At 49.1% G+C, this 22,170-nt stretch overlaps 1 protein-coding gene and 1 long non-coding RNA gene across 2 annotated transcripts in view; both read left to right on the plus strand.

Annotated features, from left to right (window-relative positions):
• Nucleotides 1-21,041, plus strand: part of LOC146399930 (uncharacterized) — a 63,974-nt gene extending 42,933 nt beyond the window's left edge. The window contains exon 2 of the long non-coding RNA XR_014816753.1: nt 16,358-21,041. This is a non-coding gene — a long non-coding RNA (uncharacterized LOC146399930). The remainder of the gene's footprint in view (nt 1-16,357) is intronic.
• The window catches only part of LOC106504931 (uncharacterized), a 275,815-nt gene that overhangs the window by 138,328 nt on the left and 115,317 nt on the right, over nt 1-22,170 (plus strand). The gene's annotated exons all lie outside the window — the stretch shown is intronic.

A 22,170-nucleotide genomic window follows, 5' to 3' on the forward strand; every position in this document is an offset into this window, starting at 1 on the left:
ATTTATTTAACAAAAATCTTCCCCAGGGGTGGGGGAAAATTCCTTCTGACTTTCTTCTCTTTCTCTCCCTTTCTTTCCCTTCCTTCCTTCCTTCCTTCCTTCCTTCCTTCCTTCCTTTCTTTCTCTTCTTTCCTTCATTCTCTTTCTTTCTTCCTTTCTTTTTCTTTATGCTTTCTCTCTCCCTCCCTCCTTCATCTATCTCTTTCTTTCCTTCCTTCCTTTCTTTCCCACTTGGGTCATCACTTCTTCATCTAAAGCACTCCTTTTTCAGCTTAAGCCCATTTTCTTGTTACAGGTACAGCAGTAGACAAATGTTACCTATCATCTCCCTTAAACCATCCCTCAGGTCACAGTTATTTGGCGACTTCTCAAGTGTCTCCCCTTCACCGATGGGGGATCCCAGTTTTTTCCCATGCCCCCTGGCCGCCATTAATTCCTTGTCACTCTTTGCCTGCTCTCAAGCCCAGGGTCCCATGGGGAGCAGGTGTTGCCCAGCTGTCTGTTTCCACAGGGCTTATGCATGGATCCAAGGGCTTGCCTCTTGGGCCTGTGGGTGGGCTGGTGCTGACTGGCAGAGGAGGGGGAATGAGAACCCTGATCACAACAACTCTCTCTGAACTGTTCATCACCTGCCAGGTCCTCTCCTATATTCATTACTTCACTTATTCCTGTCCTAACTCTGAAAGTTCAAAGTTTTCATAGATGGAGAAAGCATGGCTTGAGGAAGGTTAAGCAGCTTGCTTGAGGTTATGCAGCTATTGAGCCAGCTCCTGAGTCTGGATTCAAACCCAATTTGTGTGACTCCCACTTGTGAACCATTACCCACTGCCCAGCCTGCCTGAAAACAATAAGAATCCTATTTACGTAGGGCTTTATGGTTTAAAAACTGTCTCTACACACTAGCTTGTGTAATTTTCCCTGCAACAACCTGGGGCAGATACAGGGAAAACCAGAATCCCCATTTTAGAGATGTGCAAACCAGGTCAGAGAGGTCAGACACCCTGCCTAAGGTCACACAGTAAAAGGTACTGGCGTTCGAATAGCTCGTTTCCTACCTGAAGTCCTCTTCTCTCTGCCCAACAGTTGGCCTGAACAGAGAGAAGTGTCTTTGGAGCTAACATGCACACACATACGCACACACATGCACACACAAGCACACATGCACACACACACATACACACACTTTTCAGACCTGATGCCAGTGAATCAGGGCTGGGTGGGGGGAGGAAGGCTGGCACAGCCCATGGGGTTTCTGTCACTGCCCCAATCATGGCATTCACCATATGGATTGAAAGACATCAGGAGAGCAGGCTTCTGGCCTTTCTTGCTGTTTTTGTTTATTTGTTTCTTCTTTCAAAATTCTTTTTTATGAGGCTGCCATAAAAACTCTCATTAGGCAGTGTTGATTTTCATTAATGTGGATTCTCCAAGAGCTTAATCAATCTTCTGTGACCAATGACCTGCTTCCCATGGGAGCGGAGAGCTGTTGAACAAATTAGCTTTACAGATTGTAGGTAAGGCATACAGATGTGAGGTAGCTTGTGTTGCCAAAATGGGACGTGGGTTAGCGGTCTCATTTGCACAAAACCCGTAGCATTCAGGTGTGTCCTTGCTGTTACCAAAACACATGGCTACAAAGCAGCCATTCTCCGCCCCCATCACACCTCGAGCCCCACTGGCTCCCCTTCCTGGAGCTCCCTTTTGCCCTCTGGGAAGTCTGTGCTTTGAACACACCTCGAGGCAGCAGCACCTCTGTGATCAGTGGGAAGAAAACCCAAACCAGAGATGCAAAGAGGAAAGCAGGAAAGGGGAGATTGCATAGTGACCATTGATGGGAGCCTAGCAACTTCACTAGGAACCATGATGGTTCAAGGTCAACAGGAAGAACCTTCCCACCCAAATGGTCCCCCCATCTGGGAGTCCCTCAGCTGAACATCCACGAGTGCAGAGACTACCTACTGTGGGTTAAGCATTGTGTCCTCTCAGGTGGCCTTTCCAAAGGGGGGTGTCTCCTGGATGGGTGGCCCCATCCATCCCTGGTCACTGGGACGAGCCCTGGAGGCTTGGATGGAGGAGCCTTGGATAAAGGCAGGACAAAGACACGCTTTGCCCACATCACAGCTCTGCTCACACTGGTCCGGTGGTGCCGACCTCCAGTAAAGCCTCCAGTTTCTGCCACCAGTGTTGGTCTGTCTGCTGCACGTCTGACCAGAGCGGGGTGTCCTTCTCAGATCCCAGAGGAGCTGCCGTTGGGGCTGCACAGGCACCAGCTGTGCCTGCGCTTCCAGGGGCCCTCCCGGCTGCCCCCTTGTTTTATCCTCCTAAGGTTCCTGTGGAGGGTGAGGAAGGATGGGGCTACTATCCTGCAGGGGCGGGGGCAGGGGGAGGGAGGCGGGGCCAAGACAGGGCTCCACCCCGAACTCCTGCTAATGTCCCTTCTCCCTCCTTTGGGCTCAGGCGCTGAGCTGGCTGTCCTCCTGTCTCAGCCAAGTGAAAAGTCTCTGTGCCTCCTTTGCAGATAAGAATAGGACAAATCTGCATCCTGGTTATCACCCAAGACAGCTCTTTGAAATGCCCGCCACCTCTAGGTGCAGTGAAGCAGAGGTGTGTCTGGGTGCCCTGGGTTGCTCTGAGGGCCCGTCCATCCTTCTTCCCCAGGCCGTGTCCCCAGACGGCCTGGCTTATACAATAGGGAGTCTTCTCCCTCACGCCGCCTGCCTCCTGCTCCTGCAGTGCAGTCACATGTCCAAAATCAGGCCAACACGGTCAGCTCTGCAGCCACGCAGTGCTGTGACTCAGGCCCAGCCTGGCTTCAGGATCCTGCAGGATGTGCTGCGGTGGTTGGAGTAGGGGGCGGTTGGACACAGGTCCTAGTTGCACAGGAGGGAGTCAAAACGGCCGCAGACTTTCCTTCTGCCTGCATCCCCTTCACTTTTCTTTAAACTGGTCAAAGGTATGTTGAGCACCTACTGCACATACAGCCCTTTAATAGGCCTGGAGGATGGTCAGGTAGAGATGAGTAAATAGAACTAAACTCCCACCTTGGGGACCTTTCCTGTTCACACGCAGAGGGCCCTTAGCCTGTGGTTTTTATGGATGTATGACTATTTCCTGACCTCTGTGCTGAGCCCTCCCCCCCGCCATTGTTTACTCTCAAGGTTTTTCTTAGCATCCAGCACTGCATCCATTAGCATCCATTGCTTCTTTGGTCCTCAGTAAATAGTGGATGAATGATACATACATGGACTTCCTGGGCAGGGCCGCAAATATACATTTTTCCTCCTTTTCCTCCTGGGAGGAGGGTCCCTACTGATCAGTTGCTACAGTTTCTTGCACACCTACTGTGAGTGAGACATCGCTACTTGAATTAGAGACACCGGCTCTAACCCTTCCAACAATGCTACTAGGTACATGTTTTTATCCTAATTTATGGATGAGAAAAGGAGCATGCAGAAAAGTGAATGAATTAGTCCAGGATTCCATAACCAGGGACGTGCAGTCCAGGATGCAAAACCACATTTACAGTAATCGGAGCCCTGGTCTTCCCCTGCTGTTTATAATCAGGCGGAACAATCTGGCCATTAGGCCAGAGTTTCTACCCTTTGGCTGTTATATGAGAAAAATCAAATAGAGAAGATAAAATTGCAGCCTGAGTACCGGCTGGAATGGGGGCACCTTGATGTTTGGGGTGACTTCAGAGAAAGTGCTGGGCCCAGCCAGGGCTCCCTTGTTCCTCTGTGGCCCTGGATAGCCCTGACACCAAGGCGTTACCTCACACTGCAAGACAGTGTAGAAACCGGCTCTCTCCTTGAAATGAGGCACAGTCTTCAACTGAAACTCAGATTCTGATGTTTCCTGATGATCTTAGACCTGCTCCCCAAGAGCAATGACTTTCAGCTGCAGCTGTCCCTTGGGCTGGAAGTGAAGCAGTGACCTCAAGGTGAAAGTCTCCGTATCCCATTACCAATCCAATTACCTGGCACTTGCAGGTTAGATGGGAACTGCCAGACCGGAACCCAACAATGGATCATTTAGTTCTGTGTCTTGTCTCTGACAGTAGTCAGGCCCGGGAGTCTCACTCAGATGCTTCTTCCTGTCATTCTGCACTCCCACTAGCAAGCTCTCCTTTCAATGAAGGAATAGAGCTGGTCGTGGAAATGGTGGGTGGCACAGAGCCCCACGATGTGGCTCCCACCCAATCCCAGGCTTGGTACTCATATCCTTGAAGTCACTGAATAGATGTTTATTGAGCAGCTACTGTGCACCAGGCCATGGTAGGCCTGGGTTCACAATGCAGACAAAATCTCTCCTCTTGCAGTTGCAAGAGGGGTGGGAGAATCCAAGTGATAGCAATTAAGATCATGGATGGAGTTCCCATGTGGCTCAGAGGAAACGAAACTGACTAGCATCCATGAGGATGCAGGTTTGGTCCCTAGTCTCGCTTAGTGGGTTAAGGATTGGGTGTTGCCCTGAGCTGTGGTGAAGGTCGCAGATGTGGCTCGGATCCTGTGTCGCTGTGGCTGTGGCATAGGTGAGCAGCTGTAGCTCTGATTCAACCCCTAGACTGGGAACCTCCAGATGCCACAGGTGCGGCCCTAAAAAGGTAAAACAAACCAAAAAACAAAGACAATTAAACCAATGGACACATATTATGACAATTGTTATAAGTACTACGGAAAAAACAGCATGATAAAGAAGATGGACGATGATGGCAAGTTGGTGCTCTGACCCTTAGGGGGCCAGGGAAGGTCTCTGGGACAAGGTGACGTTTCAACAGAGGCTTGAAGCCCTTGTAGGGGCATAAGAAGGCTGTCAGAAGACAGATAGGTGGGAGACAGCTGTCTTTTGCTTTCTGTTTGGGGGGTTGGGCGAGGTCTTCGGGCTAGAAACAAAAAACTAAGCGAGTGCAAAATAGAGATACATTTAAGTGCTTGAGGAACAGGAGAAGAGCAAGGTGACAGATGCAGCCAGAAGGAAGGCGTGCGGAGAGGCAGAGCTGCCTTTGGGGAAGTTGTGCGGCCCAGATCACGGAGGCTTCCAGGACCACGCTGTGGACTTTTATTCTTCGTGAGTTGGGAAGGCATTTGCAGGGTTTGAGTAGTAAAGATCACATCGTACCTAGCATTCATTAAACATGTCTTTGGGTAAATATTTGTTGAATGAATACATGAAATACTTGTCGGGTGATTGAAAGAACAAATATCACTGAATCACACAAGTAACTACAGAGAGACGAAGAGTTCCTAGAATAACATCCTGTGTCCATATTTGCTCAGAAGAAGGGGGTGTCTTCCTACTGAAAAAGCAGTCGGCTGTCAGCTGCTTCATCTTTTGTCCTCCAGATGGAGGGTGGATCATGGTGCTAGGAGCAAGAAAGGTAAAGAAGAGAAGGCAAGCGACAGAAAGTGGGAGATCCCTTACCCTTAGGGGTGCAATGATTCTCCTGCATGGACAGGCAAGGACAGTACCCCTAAATGAGGCCATTCTTCTGGAGACACAGAATAGGTGCTTCCCATGGGGTTTGGCTTAAGGCACTCTTAATATGGCCCTGCCCAGGTGTCCACCTGCCTTCTGTCTCAGGGCCGATGCCACCTCACTGGTCCATCCTTTTCTTGGGCTTTGAAAACAGCTTCACTCTTGAAGAGTCTCCCTTCAAACAGGATGGGAGGGTGTGAACTGAAGTCTGGCCCTGGACATCAGCCTCTGCATGGAGTAAAACATGAGCCACTGCGGCTACCAACCTGCAGCACCCCCTGAGTGGAGCTCAGGGCGGAGACCAGGAGTGAGGCCCTCTGTGCTTTGGGAAAACTGGAACAGGCCTTCAGAGAGCTAGAGAATTTTTGGAAGATTTTATGAGCCCAGTTCTTGCGTTTCCTCATATCTAGAAACACACTAAAATCCTTCGTGGTGATGTCTGCTCCTTGTGACTGGTGGTCACCTTTGGGAGATCAGCAACAAACTTTTGTACAAAGTGTGTGTGCTGCATGCACCTCCCCCTCACCTTTATCATATCCTGATGTTCCCCCTTTTCCTCCTTGGGTGCTATTTCAGCCTGGCCTGTACTTAAGGATAAAGAATGTCACAGTCATCTGTGAATGCAGTCACCTCCAAGGGTGAGAGCTGGTGAGTCCTGAAGGCTGTGAAAACTCAGGATACTGGCCCTGATAGCAGAGGTGCCTATCAAAGGCATGATTTCAGGGACCCCAGGCCTCTTTTGCTCCTGCTCCCTGCCCTTTGTTGCAAAAACTCCTGTATCTCCTAGCTCCTCCCTCACTGCCTCCCTGTGGTCTCTCAGGGCTCCCTGAGATGCTGTCTCCTGGGCTCAAGTCCAAATTTTGCCCCAAATAAAACTTACCTCTCAACTTTCGGGTTGTGTATTTTTTCAGTTGAGAGGGGTAAATTACTTTCACTGTCCCCCCTCTTTGCACCAAGTCTCCTTTCACGTGTCGCCTTGGTGAAGATGCCTTTTTACTCCTCTCCCTGACTCCCTATCTTGTGGGACCCACAGCTCCCCTCTTCCCTGGCTGTGGACAAGGCCCCCGGACCCAGCCTGCACTCCTCTCCCTTTCAGATCTGGCTTCTGGGGCGCCAGGAACATTGACACTCGTCCCTGTCCTTGGCACCCAGCGCGGTGTCTGCATGCGGTGCTCATGGCGTTTTTCTTCCTTTTCCTTCTTTCCTGTTCATCCTTCCTCCCTTCATTCCCTCTCTTTTCTTGCTTTTGTTTTTAATTAGGCAGGGTGATAGTCGATAAGAGTGCACGTGGTGTGAGTCTGACAAGTCCTTGGGCACACGGCAGGATGTGTACTGAGCCGGGTGATTGGATTTTTTAAAAAAGCTTTTGTTTTTATTTATTATCCAGGTAGCATGTGATCACCATAACAATGTAGAAAATATAGGTAAGACTTCTGGATATAAAAATCAACACAGTTCGGAGCTCCCATCATGGCTCAGTGGTTAACAAACCCGACTAGCATCTATAAGGATGCGGGTTTGATTCCTGGCCTCACTCAGTGGGTTAAAGATCCAGTGTTGCCATGAGCTGTGGTGTAGGTCACAGATGTGGCTCAGATCCTTTGGTGCTGTGGCTGAGGTATAGACTGGCAGCTATAGCTCCCATTGGACCCCTAGCCTGGGAACCTCCATATGCCACGGGTGCGGCCTTATAAAACATAAAATAAAATAAATAAAATAAAATAAAATATCAACACCGTTCTACCATCTGTTAGTATGTTCACGGTTATCCTTTTGAACTCCTTTGCTAAAATGCAGGCCTTTTGCAGGCCCTTGTGCTGGGTTACCCACAAAAAACAAGGGAAGGGGTGAGAGTGGGGCTGAGAGGCGGAGGTGGTCAGATGGCATCCGTGAGGCTGTCGGCTGCCCAGCTCTGATCCCACCCTCGGCATTTCTTTCCCTTGTCAGACCCAAGGGCCCAGGCTGACCATCGATCTTGTGGGCTCCAGCTGTCACAGCCGCCACCAGCGTGGCATTCTAATGTCAAACAGTCTGGCGCTTCCGAGCCAGCCCTTCCTTTCTCTGCACTTGCACTTGGTCACCTCCTTCCCCACACTCCCTGGGACCTTCTTTCCTGCCCTTCTAGGGCCCAGGCATCCTGCTAGGCACCTGGCAGCCCTCGCTGGTCCTGGAATCCACAAGTGTCTACCTTTGCCAGGACTTCCCAGGCTTGACTCAATTACCTACCTGAATGTTACTACTTAATTGACTGAACCTACGAAAAACAAACCCATGCTGATCGATAGAGAAATAATTTTGCAAATTGTGGGCATAAATCTTTAGAGATCTGTGTGCACGGCCATTTGTTAAAATGCTGAAAAGGTAAATCAATTTTCTTTATTAAAACACAATTGCTTCATCTATTGCTAGTTTAGGCAGAGACCGGGGAAGGCAGGGTGTGTGTGTAGGGTGGGGTGTGGAGTCTTTGAACTGCTTTTTTGCCCTTCTTTCAGGGGTCATTTGTTAGTCTAAGAGGGTCAAGCGTTGGGGAGGGGAGGAGAGTTTTCAGGCTGGGCAATGCTTTAACATTAGAAGACAAAGCTAGTGACAGGCTAGTGTGATGCCTAGAAAAGATCAGCTTGAGATGGTAGAAAAGGGATACTCAGGGTCAAAAAATACCCAGGGAATCTCTTCTCTTTGTTCCGGGGATGGGGGCGGGAAGCTCTGGGGTGAGAATGCTGAACCCTAACCACTTGATGTAGGTCTCCAATCCTTGTACCTTTGGAGAAAGAATTCAGCAAAGGGACAGAGGAGTGAGGCAAATAGAGTGTTTATTAAGAGAGAAGAGGGGAGTTCCCGTGGTGGCTCAGTGGTTAACGAACGAATCCGACTAGGAACCATGGGGTTGCGGGTTTGATCCCTGGCCTTGCTCAGTGGGTTGAGGATCCTGCATTGCCGTGAGCTGTGGTGTAGGTTGCAGATGTGACTCAGATCCCGAGTTGCTGTGGCTGTGGCGTAGGCCGGTGGCTACAGCTCCAATTAGACCCCTAGCCTGGGAACCTCCATATGCTGCAGGAGCGGCCCTAGAAAAGGCAAAAAGACAAAAAAAAAAAAAAAAAAAGAGAGAGAGAGAAGAGGGAGGAGATGGGTGTGGAGAAGACACAGGCAGGCTGCTGGGGGGTGGGGGGTGGGGGGACAGGGACAGAGACAGACAGAGAAAGAGCAGGAGAGGAAGAGAGCAACACATACTTGGAGGGGGTTTAAATCACTTGTGTGGGGCCATCTGTCTTGCTTTGTCTGGCCTTGAGCCCACATTTGGCCTAACCCAGGGCTCTCCTCAGCGGGCATGAGCATTTTTTAGCCAGGATGGATGCCAGCACAAGGGTCTCTGAGAAGTCGACAGGATGTACTGGGGTCTGATGCCCCTCCCTCCTCTGACCCCCAAGGAACCTTTCTGGGCATGTGTGATTCAGGAGGTCTTCTTCTTGTTCTTTTTTTTTTGTTTAATGATTTTTATTTTTTCCATTAGAGTTAGTTTACAGTGGTCTGTCAATTTTCTACTGTACAGCAAAGTTGTCAATTTTCTGCTGTACAGCAAAGTGACCCAGTCACACATACATATATACATTCTTTTTCTCACATTATCCTCCATCATGCTTCATCATAAGTGACTAGATATAGTCACTTATATTTCCCAGTGCTATACAGCAAGATCTAATTGCTTATCCATTCCAAAGGCAATAGTTTGCATCTATTAACCCCAGATTCCCAGTCCATCCCACTCCCTCCCCCTCCCCCTTGGCAACCACAAGTCTGTTCTCCAAGTCCATGAGTTTCTTTTCTGTGGAAAGGTTCATTTGTACCATATATTAGATTCAGGAGATCTCCTTCTCATGTCAAGAATGAGAAATATGTGGTCCCTTTATCTTCTATCCAAGCAGGACATGGCTCCTCCTTGCTCCTGCCATAATCTTTATCTTGAAAAGTATCTGTCCACAGGGGACAGATTCCAGTCACTCAGCCTGGGACACACCTATCTCCTGCCTTGTCCTCATCATTCCAGATTATATCAACCAGAATAAGTTAGATTAAAGATGTGGTAACAAAGCCAAAACCTCCGTGGCTTGAAATAGCAAAGTTTTATTTCTTGTTTACAAAGCCTTTCTGTAGAGATGCTGTTTGCTGGTGGAGACCGGTCTGATGGACGTGCCACCAGCTCACATTTGGCAGCTCAACTTGATGGAGGTAGAGGAGAGATGGCTCACATGCTGGTGAAATTAGTCCCTTCGGCTCTCATGTTGGAAATGGGGGCGGGGGAGGGGATGGTGTGCCGTCCTGTCATGTGTCCTGACGATGCGGAGGCTGCAGTCTTGGGAGCAATTCTGGTGACCATCCCACACAGCAACCTGGAACCTCTATTTTAGGGCCTCTCCATTAACTGGAAAGCAAAAAGAAAGGGTGTGTAGGGGAATGGTACAGAGAGTAAAGGTGAGGTTATGTCCATGAAAGCATCTTCTCTTGGGTCTGAAGCAGGTGACATTTTTTTTCTTAGTGTTCAATCGCACTATCTCATTCAGTCCTTACAGCTTCTCTCTCATTAGCATCACTTTGCAGATCTGGAAGCTCTTTTCCTTCCACAATGAAAATCATGGCTTTCAATCCATCATGGATCATCAGGTCCCTCCCAACTCCCATCATTCATCAGGTCATGAAAAGGTTAAAGGACTGGACACTGCTGGTGGCCTTGGTGGAGTCACTTTGCCTTTTCTGGGCCTCAGTTTCCCTATGAGCTAAAAAGCAAGAAAGACAGGCCCAGATGGGTCTCTAAGAGCCTTCCCCATTCTTCCCCATGCAGTGCTAATGGCTTGTGCTGTGGTAGTGGTTTTGCCCCCGGTTTAACTGGACAGCTAAGGACCATGAGGTCTGGCATCAGTGTGCATAGAATGTTCCTTTGAGTCACACTTGAGGAAGACGATGACCCAAAGAAGCTAAGCTTTAAATCCACAAGGTCATTAGATGTATTATTGTTCGGCTAAAGGCTTTCCAGTATTAAACTATTGTTAATCTGGAACTTGAAGAGGATTTCTTGCCTCCTGTGGAACAGAGAGTGTGCTCAGGAATTATTGGTGGAGGGGGAGGGAGGCTTCAAAAGTAGAGGGTCGGGATGTACCTCATTAAGCCTCACCACTAGGCTCCCTATCCCATAACAGACCTCAAAACCCCCTAAGTGCGGGGCCCTGCTGACTACCCTCCTTAAAGCAGACACTGACTCACATAATGCAAGTCCCTTTGGCTAGACGTGGGGAGGCTGGGATTGTAGGCCATGCCATCTTTGGATTGGGTGTGACAGAAGACAGAGCCAAGGACTTTGTGGGCTGAAGGGCACAAAGCCGTCCAGTGCACGGTGGTGGGACAGGACAGGGGAGCATATGCATTTCTCTCATGATGGACCCCCAACTGTCCTGGGGTGCCTGGAACAAGCGGGCACTCGCACTCCCCATTCCAGATATTTAGTCTGTGCTGTAAACTGTTCTCAGCCATGATGAGCTCATTTTGCCTAACCTTCTTACTATCAACACTTTGCAGAGGAGAAAACAGAGAATGTAAGGAACGTGTCAGAACACACACAGACCATGAGCAATGGAGCCAAAATCTGCAGCAAGGCTGTGATTTCACACCCTCAATGGTGGGCTGCAGTCTCAGTGAGGCCAGGTCATTGAAAAGTCACAGGGGAGCTAGACACCAGATAGAAGCCACCAGGAGGTGACTGTCCAGCCCCAGGCCTTGGGGATCCTGCTGCAGCTATTTCTCCAGCTTATGTGATTGCTGGGGTCCCTTTCCTGAGGTCCTGGCAAGTGGTAACCATATCTCCATCACTGACTGCTCTTTCCTAGCACTTAATGGCACCCTGACATAGTAGATGCTAAAAGAATAAACATGGTTAGACTGGGCTCTATATTTTACCAAAAAATTGAAAAATGTGGGGACAAGTCACTGGATAATTTAAAAATGGTTAATGGAAACCCCAGTATTTGAATTGTTGGGAAGAAGTTTTTTTGCTGAATTTGTTTTCTTTTTCAGGCTGTACCAGCGGCATATGGAAATTCCCAGGCTAGGGATCGAATCAGAGCAACAGCTACAGCTACACCACAGCCACAGCAACACCAGATCCGAGTCGTGTCTGTGGCCTACACCAGAGCTCACAGCTATGCCGGGTCCTTAACCCACTGAGCGGGGCCAGGAATGGAACGTGCATCCTCACGGATACTAGTCCGGTTCATTAATGCTGTGCCACAATAGAAACTCCCTCCCTGATTTTTTTTTTAACCCAGAGAAAAGAAGGCTGGGGAGATATATAAGAATGGTTTGACTCCTCGGAAGTTTGTATACAGCGTCTTGGACCATTTAGCAGAATTTCTTGAGCTCTCTCTGTGTGGCTGCTGAGCTTTGCCTGGGAGTGGCAGTGGCCACAAGAAAATTGCCTGCCCCTCCTTCCTGGGACTTGGCCCCTAGGGGCTTGCCCTGCGAGGGGTAGATGAGGCTGTTCGGACCCAGGGTTTTCCTGCCCTCACCCTAGAACATAATGAGCCATGGGGGGGCGGGGGGCTCGCCAGATCCTCAAGATCCTTTCAACGGAGGAGGATTCTTGCTGTAGGAACTGTGCTCAGAAGGAAGCGAGATCATCCCGTGCCCATATGGGAGGGAAGAGCTAACTTGGAATCAAGTTAGTTACTTTTAAATTCTGCACTGATTTTTCAGCAGTTTTAATGGATTCCCAGGGTTCTGGGGGCTGTGGGAATGTGGGGGAGGGGAGGGGTGTGAGGAGAGGAGGGGTGCAGGGACAAGGGGACAAGCTTTAGTGAGGGGACAAGGGGACAAGGGGACAAGGAGGGGTTTTGGGACAAGGGGACAAGCTTTAGTGAGGGGACAAGGTTTCCTGCGGCTGTGATTGGAATGGCTCTGCTCCGTTCTGTGTGCTGGAGCTGCAGTTGTAGCCTGCACACCTGTCGCTGTTGCTTACTGCCTGTGTGTCCTCAGATAAGTTCCTCAAACTCTCTCTTCCTCTTGTTTTCTCTTGTCAAAAATAAAAGGATCTTGCTCCTTCAAACAACCAAACACAAGTGGCGTAAAAAGTCCCTGTTTAGGACTCGGCCTGCCTTCACAAGCACTTGTGGGAGCAGTGAGGGAAAGGAAACGCCCTCACCCCAGAGGTGTAGGGAGGCTGTGATGAGAAATTGGCTGTTGCATTGATTTCTGAAAACAAAACACTCCCTTACTCTGATGTGCTGAGAACAGTCTCTGCTGGAGCTGAAGGGGAGATATTGGGCTTCCTGGGCAAAGAGCACAGACACAGGCTTAGGAAAGGAGGCAGTCAGAGTTTTCTTGCAGACAGTGGGATGGAGCCAAGGGGAGAGGGTGGGGCCATTCTGTCCACCCAAGGGCTGCAGAGGGGTGGACAGGTAGGCTCAGAAGCAGGTTCAAATCCTGTTTACACTCTGTAATGGCTGTGAGGTTGGGGGCATCTTAAAACTTCCCTTTTGGAGTTCCCGTCATAGCTCAGCAGAGGCAAATCAGACTAGCATCCATGAGGACCCAGATTCGGTCCCTGGCCTCGCTCAGTGGGTTAAGGATCTGGCATTGCCATGAGCTGTGGTGTAAGTCACAGACTCAACTCGGGTCTGACATTGCTGTGGCTCTGGCATAGGCTGGCAGCTGTAGCTCCGATTAGACCTCTAGCCTGGGAATCTCCATATGCCTCAGGGGCGCCCTAAAAAAACAAAATAAAACAAACCCCCCTCCAAAAAAAACCCTTCCCCTCTTATACCCCGGGAATGCCACATAGGCGGTAGCTGACAGTATCACTCACGTATCTGTCACAGACTCAGCACATTTCAGTTGAAATCATTTTGAAGCCCAACAAATGAACCCATTGTAAAGGGTCATGGTGGGTGGGATGGGTTCCTGCTTCAGGGCTGTCCTCTCTTAGGGGATGATGTGAGACAAATGTGGAATCCTGGCACACAGAGCAGGGCAGGGCAGGTGTGTGGTGAGGGCTGGAAAAGCTGGCATGGATGAAGGATACGTTCTTGTATGCACAGAGGAGAACCGCATGGATGAAGGTGTCCGGGCAGAAAGGAAAGGACCTAGTTAGCTGAGGTCCAGCACCTGGTACCAGGGCTCACCAGACACTGCCTGTCCCCTCATCAGCCATGGCAAGAGGGGAGCTGGATCTGAGAGGAGGGGCCCAAGGTTCCTGGGGACTTCTTGTAGACAGCAGGAGAGAAGTGATGGAGGGTTCTGGGGGAGCTGGTGGTGCCAGCTGACAAAATAACCGTGATAAATCCACTTTTTCATGCAGCGGAGGCGAATTCTCTTCCTCCAAGTCACAGACTACTTTTTTCCCCTTTGCTTTTTTTTTTTTTTTTTTTTTTGCTTTTTAGGGCCACACCTGCAGCATATGGAGGTTCCCAGGCTAGGGGTCTAATCGGACCTACAGCTGCCGGCCTACACCACAGCCACAGCCACGCCAGATCTGAGCCGCGTCTGTGACCTACACCACTGCTCATGGCAACGCCGGATCCTTGACCCACTGAGCGAGGCCAGGGATCAAACCCGCAGCCTCATGGTTCCTAGTCGGAATCGTTTCCACTGTGCCATGACGGGAGCTCCCCCTTCACTTTTTTAAGTTCTTGATGATGATGCCAAGTTGGTGTTTTTGTTCCTGCTTGGATACCTTGACCTTGGACTTCCTGACCTTTCTTTCCTATGGTGGCTTCCTCCAGCTCATTTTTGTGTCCATGGTCAGGGGTGTGAGGTGGGTGAAGAACCGCTTGTGCCGATTGGAATCTGGAGACATGGACATGGGGAGGGGGTCTCTGAGGCCTGGCCCCGCCCTGCTCCCAAAGGCACCTGTCCTAGAATGCAGTCCCAAGGTCTCTACAAATCACTAGTCTTCCTGTCTGATTCCTTCCCTTGTACTTTCCTTCTTTTCGTTGCCTCTGTAAGTTCTGCTAATTCAACTTCTATAGCAAAGTGTTGACATTTTGAATATTTCTTTTATGTGTGAACTGGATATGCATTGTCATCTGCATGGTAGCCATGAGAAACCTAGGATTTGGAGCATTTAGTGAGGATTAGAGTCAGGCTGCAAGTAACCTAACACCAACTCCCAAATGATAGCTGTTATACAAAAAGCATTGAAAATAATGTTGGGATGTCGACAGTCCAGGGGTAGGATGACAGCTCCACGAAGTTGTTGGGGATCCAGCCTCCACTGTTCCAAGGTGTGGCCCGTATCCACGTGTCCTTGGCAGCATTAAAAACAGCTCCAGCTATGGCGTGTATATTCCAAGAAGCAGGAACGAGAAACAGGCCAAAAATGGACAAAATCTCACATACACACACACCTTTCACCTCACTTGCTAAACTCAGTCACCTGGCCACACCTACCTTCCAGGGGAGCTGGAAAATACTGATTTATTCCAAGTGGCTGCGTATTAACTGGAAGTGATTTATTACTCAGGGATGAAGTAGATGGCAGATTTGGGGATGGGCGACGGGGAGTCTCACACACATATGTCTGGCCTAGAGTTCCAGACCAGCGTGGGAAAGAACTTCAACCTAGGTCTTCGATGTAAGGTCCAGTGCTCTTGCCAAGACACTGGTGGAGCCCAAGGAGGACACGGCAAGTACTAGCACAACCTTAGCCAAAAGACGAGCTTCGTTTGCTGCTCAAAGTCCAGCCTTTGAGATGCCTACCTTATCAAATACATAATAAATGTTAGAGCGTATGGATATCAAAAGAATATGCATTTATATACACTAATTGCGTCAGATCCCGTCCTGGCTCAGCAGTTAACGAAACCGACTAGGATCCGTGAGGACGTGGATTCGATCCCTGGCCTCACTCAGTGGGTTGAGGGTCTGACGTTGCTGTGACCTGTGGTGTAGGTCGAGGAGGCAGCTCAGATCCCGAGTTGCTGTGGCTGTGGCGTAGGCCGGCGACTACAGCTCCAATTGGACCCCTAGCCTGGGAACCTCCATATGCCGTGGGTACGGCTCTAAAAAAAAGACAAAAAGACAAAAAAAAAAAGAAAGAAAGAAAGAAGAAGAAAAAGGAGATCAGAAGAAATGAGCATTTCCTTGTGGGCTGGAGCTACAAGGATGGTTCCAGGACGGAGCGTTGGAGGCCACCTTTGAGGGCTGGCTTGCATCGTGTATAGAGCGAGTGTGGGCTCTTTGATGGGAGCTTGGTGGATAGGTGGGTTTTTTATCTTTGGAGGAGAGTGAGATCCCCATACAGGAACTATTGCTCAGCTGATGTCTGAGCTAAAATAATAAAATAAGCCTTTCCTTCTGCACACATAGACTCCAAAAACTCTTTACTGCAATAACAATATCAATCCACAGCCCCCTCCTGCAGTAATAGTCGTGGCTGTTGTTGACTGAGGGTTTCTGTGTTCTGAGCCCTGCATGTATTACTCATTTGTTCTTCTCACAATCTGAAGGAGTAGGAATCATGTCGCTTTTACTTTGCAGTCAAGTAACTGAAGCATAGAGAGGTTCAGTGACTTGCCCAGATGAGGGCTAATGTTCAGATGAAGGCACTGATTCCAGAATCTTCATTCTTCACACCAAGTTATACAGCTTTTCCTGCAGCAGCCCCATCCTTGGGAGCATAAACCTTTAAACCTGCAGACTGAGAAATGTTCCTGCTGTAAGAAGAGGAGTTGCCAGGAACGTAATGTCATGTGTGGGGGGCTGAGGGCAAAGCTCCTGTCATGAGAGCCTGATCATAGGAGCTGCTTTGCTGTTGGATTGTTTTATTATGGGTGAGATTATTGTGTCCAGGCCTTGTGGACACGATAACTCTTCTATTTTTTTTTTTTGGCCACGCCCACAGCATGCTGAAGTTCCCAGGCCAGGGATGGAACGCACCACAGCAGTGATGACACTGGATCCTTTACTTGCTGATCCACCAGGGAGCTCCAATAATACTTCTGATTCTAAAAAAAAAGCTGAGAAGAGTGAGGCCCAGAGATTCGGGTAGGTTTTTGGGCTTCCTTGGCCTTGGTCTCTGTGTTGGGTGCTCTGCACAGTTTCTGGTTCAGCTCTGCTAGCACTCATGCCCTTTCCAGTTCTGTCTTCCCAGTTATGAAATGAAAACATAGACCTAGGACCCGTGCAGGAGGGCAACAACAGCTCCATCCTGCACGGCTCCAAGCTCTTCGATCAGTAGTGCTTGAGGCCTGCAGCTTCCTGTGAAACCCACCCCTGCCCCGTTTCATGAGCCCCGGGCAGACAGTCCCCATCTGTTCACCAAACACTAAGCTCGTACTATGTGCCACACATTGCATTGTGCCTGGAAACGCAAAAGTGACTAAGACCCTGGCCTCTGCTCAGTCAGGGTAGAGATTTTGTTTTCTTTTTCTTTTTACGGCTGCACCTGTGGCATATGGAAGCTCCTGGGCCAGGCCCAGGGATTGAGTTGGAGCTGCAGCTGCAGGCCTACACCACAGCTATGGCAACGCCACATCCTTAACCCACTGAGCCAGAGCCAGAGCCAGAGAGTGGACCTGCATCGTCACAGAGATGTCAAGTCCTTAACCCACTGAGCCACAGCGGGAACTCCAGGGTAGACATTTTTCACCTGAGGCCCATGAATGATTTTTGGGGGGATCTGTAAACCCTCTAAACACGTCGCCAACATCTGGTATATCTCTTAAGATGCTCGCACTTTTCCCTAGGGAGGCATTTCATAGTTTCCATCACATTCTGTAAGAAGTTTATAATCCCCAAAAGGTTATGAATCACTGACCTTGCAGTCAAGACAGAAACCTAAACACATATTCAGAACGTAGTGTCATGGTTCTGTGTAGCGATGTGAATGAATCACCATAGAATCCGGAGGCAGAACCACTCACACTCTCATCTGGGGATGGAGGTGGATCTGGGCTCCCTCAGCAGGTGAGCCATCCGGGGCTCATGGAAGAAGTAGGAACATCTGGATAGGTGGGAAGGCAGGGGAAAGGGCTACACGGTGTGAACCCAGGGGCCCAGCTAATCTAAACTGTCCTGTAGGAAGAGAAGGCACACCTGGATTGGTGGTGGGTATTCAAGCTCCTAGAGCTTAGGAAGCCCAGTGGCGGGGCGGGGAGGAGGAGGAGGTGCTGATTCTTGAAAGTCAGTGCCTTGGATTTTCAGTCTGGGGTGAGGGAGAGGTGGTGGTTGGAAGTAGATAGAGGAGCGTGTCCCTGATTTGTTCCTGATTCCAATCAGCAGGACTCTGACCTCTACAGGCAGGCGGCCTGCATCTCAGAGAAGGTCAGCTTCCCATCTCAGCTTCCTGTTTCTGCAAACTGGGCTTGATATTTGATAAATAAATCATGCCACCTTCCCTTCACACCCTGGCCCAAATAAAAACATTCACGTTACCACCACTTCACGACTGGCCACTCCGGGCCCCTGACAATCAATTACCCACCGGAGATGAAATTATTGTTTAATGGCTTCTGGAATGGGCTCCCACTCTGACATTCATCACAATCAATAATGCATCAGCAGGGACAAAAGAAATTACCTGCCTCCTGCTAAGTGAAAGAGTCCATTTATGCAGCATAGCCCCTTCACGCCTCCCGAGCAGGCCACCACAGGTGGGTTTCCAAATGACAAGAGCTGCTCCCTCCCTCGGGAGGTGGGCAGGTGGGCTCTTGGGTGAGGGTATGTCCATGGCTGCCCACTTAGGCCCGGCAAGCAGGGCAGATCTGGTGGGTGGCCCAGAGATGCTGTGGCCAGCAAGCCGTTGCCATGCCCCCTTCCTATACTTTTCCAATGTACATTGCATCTCCGTCATTTTCTATGGAAATGGACAGGACATAATTTCCTTCTAGATGTTTTGTAAGCCACTGGGCGAATCTTGGCTCTGTCACTTCCTGCAGGGTGGCCGTAGGTGACGTTTTCACTACTTAGATCTAAGTTCTCTTACCTGTAAAATGTGCTTAATAACATTGACCTTAGAGGCTTGTTGTAAGGGATTAAATGGAAGATGGTGTATAATGCACACAGCAGGCAATCATTTCCCTTCCCACCCGTAGATAGTGGCTTCATCCTGATATTGCTGGTGGGTGAGCCTAATTTAAATAAGGGCAGATTAAGAGAGAAATCGTACTTAAATTTCAAGTCCCCAAATCTTACAGAATGTCCATGTTATTCAGCACATAGACTGGAGATACCAGTTCTATCGTAAGATCAGTTCAGAGGCATTTTAACCAAACCAGAGCCCAAGATACAAAGATCTCCCTCTGTCCTTCTCTCCCTCCCTCTCTCTCTCCTTCCCTCTCTCTCTCCCTCCCTCATTCATCCGTCCATTTACTTTTCATCTATTTTTATTGGGTGCTGACTATGGACCAGGTGTTATAGTAGTCCCTGGGGATACACAGTTAAAAACTCACCGTTTCACCCTCTCAATCCTCTCTCAAAGATCTCGCAGTGTAGTATAGAAAAAAGTCCTGAGTAGGTCACCACAGAGTGGTAAGTGTGTACTAAGTATCCTGGGATGGGCATGGAAGGCTTCCAGGAGGAGGCAGTTCCCCAGCCCACTCTCACTGCAGCGGCAGGTGTTTGCTGTTTCCCAAGGTAGGGAGGCCTGAGGGAAAGGGCTTGTGTCTTATTGCTCCTTGGTCCTGATTTTCCCAAACAGTTCCTTCCTTTTCCCTCTCGAGTCTCCGTATTTCGTGCTGTGCTCATTTTACAGGTGGGTAAATGAATCCAAAGGAAGCCAAGTGATTTGTCTGAAATCATCGAGAGGTTGGAGATAGAGCCAGAACTGGGATTACTTGTCCTGATTCCCAGCCCAGGCTTTTTCCCCTTTGCTATGCCTATGAGGAGCCTAACCCAGAAGGAGCAGATTCATTCAGCACACATGGCCTGCATCAAGATGCTCCCCTGCTAAGCCACGGTGGGGAAGGGGGTGACATAAAGATGGAAATGACCTCAAAGTGAGACATGAAGATAACTAATAGCAGTGACCCTTAGTAGGTGTTGAGAAGAGATAAGCAAGGGAGGCACAGAGGAAGAACAGTCCACTTTGTGGGTGGGGAGAAGGCTTCCCAGACAAGTTGGCATTTGAGGAGTTAAGTACAGCTATCTTGGAGTTCCAGTCGTGGCGCAGAGGAAACGAACCTGACTAGCATCCGTGAGGTTGCAGGTGCAATGCCTGGCCTCCTTCAGTGGGTTAAGGATCTGGCGTTGCCATGGGCTGTGGTATAGGTCACAGATGAGGCTTGGATCCTGAGTGGCTGTGGCATAGGCTAGCAGCCACAGATCCGATTTGACCCTTAGCCTGGAAACTTCCATATGCTGCAGGTGCAGCCCTAAAAAGCAAACAATTTTTTAAAAGTAGTTAAAAAAAAACCCAAACCAGCTATCTTTGCTGGAACATGCTTAGCTCAGCTGACTGTTGCCTAGAGGTCACACTGAATTCTAAGATTCTATAATTCAGCATTGCTCCAGTTTTGTTACCCAGCTGCCCACTTTCTTGACATTGGGGCTTCCTGACTGATTAAAACTGAAATTTGTGGAGTTCCCATCACGGCGCAGTAGAAACGAATCCAACTAGAAACCGTGAGGTTGTGGGTTCGATCCCTGGCCCCACTTGTGGGTTAAGGATCTGGCATTGCCGTGAGCTGTGGTGTAGGCCTCAGATGCGGCTCGGATCTGGCGTTGCTGTGGCTGTGGTGTAGGCTGGCAGCTGTAGCTCCAATTGGAACCCCTAGCCTGGGAACTTGCATATGCCACGGGTGCGGCCCTAAAAAGCAAAACAAAAACGAAAACAAAAAACCCTGAAATTTGCTTTTTCTGCTGTAGGCTCAACTCTGCTCTGTCTGTGTTTCCTTCTGCACCTGAGTCTGGATGTTTGGCAAGAGTGAAGCAACAAGGCGTGCCTGAAAGCAGCTCTCTGCCAGTAGAGGAGTGTTTTATTATGATTACAAAACACTTCCTTACAACAACAATCTATATTGGTAATTATGTGCTGAGGGCCATCAGCTCTGTGCTCTGAAGGGTGCAACATTATTGTCAAGAACACTTGATGGCTTGCCTCTGGTTTTACGACCTTGGCTTGCACCTTAGGCTCCATCCTAAATATTCGTGGAGAACCTAAGAGCAAGACAGTGGTAAATCCAAAACCATTGGATGAGCTGCACCCACTGCCTCCTGGTCCCTGCAGAAGTGGGCAGTGGGATGACTTACTTAAAGACACCTTGGCTGGAGGGTGAGAACCATGTCCCATGGGGCTCTGAATGGAGAAGTCGGTTCCTGGAGAGGCAGCCACCTGCCCCAGCAGTAGCTCCTGCCCTTCATCCTATCTGATGTTTCCCTGACTTCATTTTGAATTTATTTTCCCATTGGCTAAACATCCTGAAATTCTGCCATCAGACACCCATTGCTTTGGGCTCACGAGAGCTCCCTCTTATCCATTCACTTTTTTTCCTTCTCTCTCTCTGCTCATGCTCCTTCCCTCCCTCCCCCACCCTCTTGCTCTTTCTCAATACAAATGTAGGGGTTGTTTTAGTCCTAGTTGTACAAAACTGAAATCACGTAAGCATTTCTCTGTAACTTGTTTCTGCTTGAACAATATCTCACAGAAATCCCTCTGGGTCCATAGATACAGATTGAATCAGACCACATTCTTTTTATTAGTTGAAGAATATTTTATGGCGTGAGTGTTCCCTGGGGTATTTAACCATTTCCCCTATTGAGTTTGTTGCCACTTGTAGCCAGTACAAACTCTGCTGCGGTAACCATCACGTACACACACTCTTTGACGCTCCCATTTCTAGGGGTAGGTGCTCATTAAGTGCCATTTATGGGGCAAAGTTGGTCCTTATTTGGAATTTTAATCCATCTCACCTGATTACTGGAGCTATTCCTATTCCTTCCAGCAGTGTTTGAGAGGGTCTTACCTCCAGGATTCTTAGCAGGTTAAAATCTCTAAACAGGGGTGCAGAGGCCTAAGGAAAAGAGAATTCTAATGGGGTCAGGAGCACCATGGGGACAAGGAGGGAGAGAGTCTTTCAACTCATAGAAAGCTGTACAAACCACATGGTTTGTACATTGAGGCTGGAAGCCATACGGCTTGATGATGCCAGCCACATGATGATAACCCCTGGCCACAGCCCCTGGCACTGAGGTCTCACCACTGGGATGACTGGGGTTTAGGGTTTCAGCAGAGCAGGTGAGGGCAGCCAGGAACTGGGGAAACGGGGCTTCTTCTTCCTGCACCTTGAGGCAATTATCCAAAGGATCTTGGAGTACATCTTCATGAATTACTTATACATTCTGGCATTTAAAGCCTTACCATGTGCCCGGCAGAGTGTTCCTGGCATAATGTCCACGGAGCTGTTTTCCCTAGAGGATGGTCATGTTCAGTAGGAGGGTTTTTCTCGCAGATTCCTAGGTCAGATAGACTTGGACCTGTTCAGCTTACCACTCAGGTGACTTTGGAAGCCTTGTGCTGAGGTTCGGTCCGCTACACCCCTGGGTTTATACAATCCATTGTCAGCCTGGGCTTACCTGTCCTATTGATTACTTTAATCTGATTATGCAAATAACACATAATCACTATGAAGATATTAGCAAGCAGTAACATGAGTGTAAATAGCCTCCTAGCCATTGAAATGTTTCCAAAAAAACAAAAAAACAAAACATGGGAGTTCC

The sequence above is a fragment of the Sus scrofa genome, chromosome 9 (genome assembly GCF_054392235.1).
Source record: "Sus scrofa isolate SSC_HxYL_T2T_F1_AM1 chromosome 9, Sscrofa_HxYL_maternal_Yorkshire_Landrace_v2.0, whole genome shotgun sequence".
In the NCBI taxonomy this organism is placed as follows: domain Eukaryota; kingdom Metazoa; phylum Chordata; class Mammalia; order Artiodactyla; family Suidae; genus Sus; species Sus scrofa.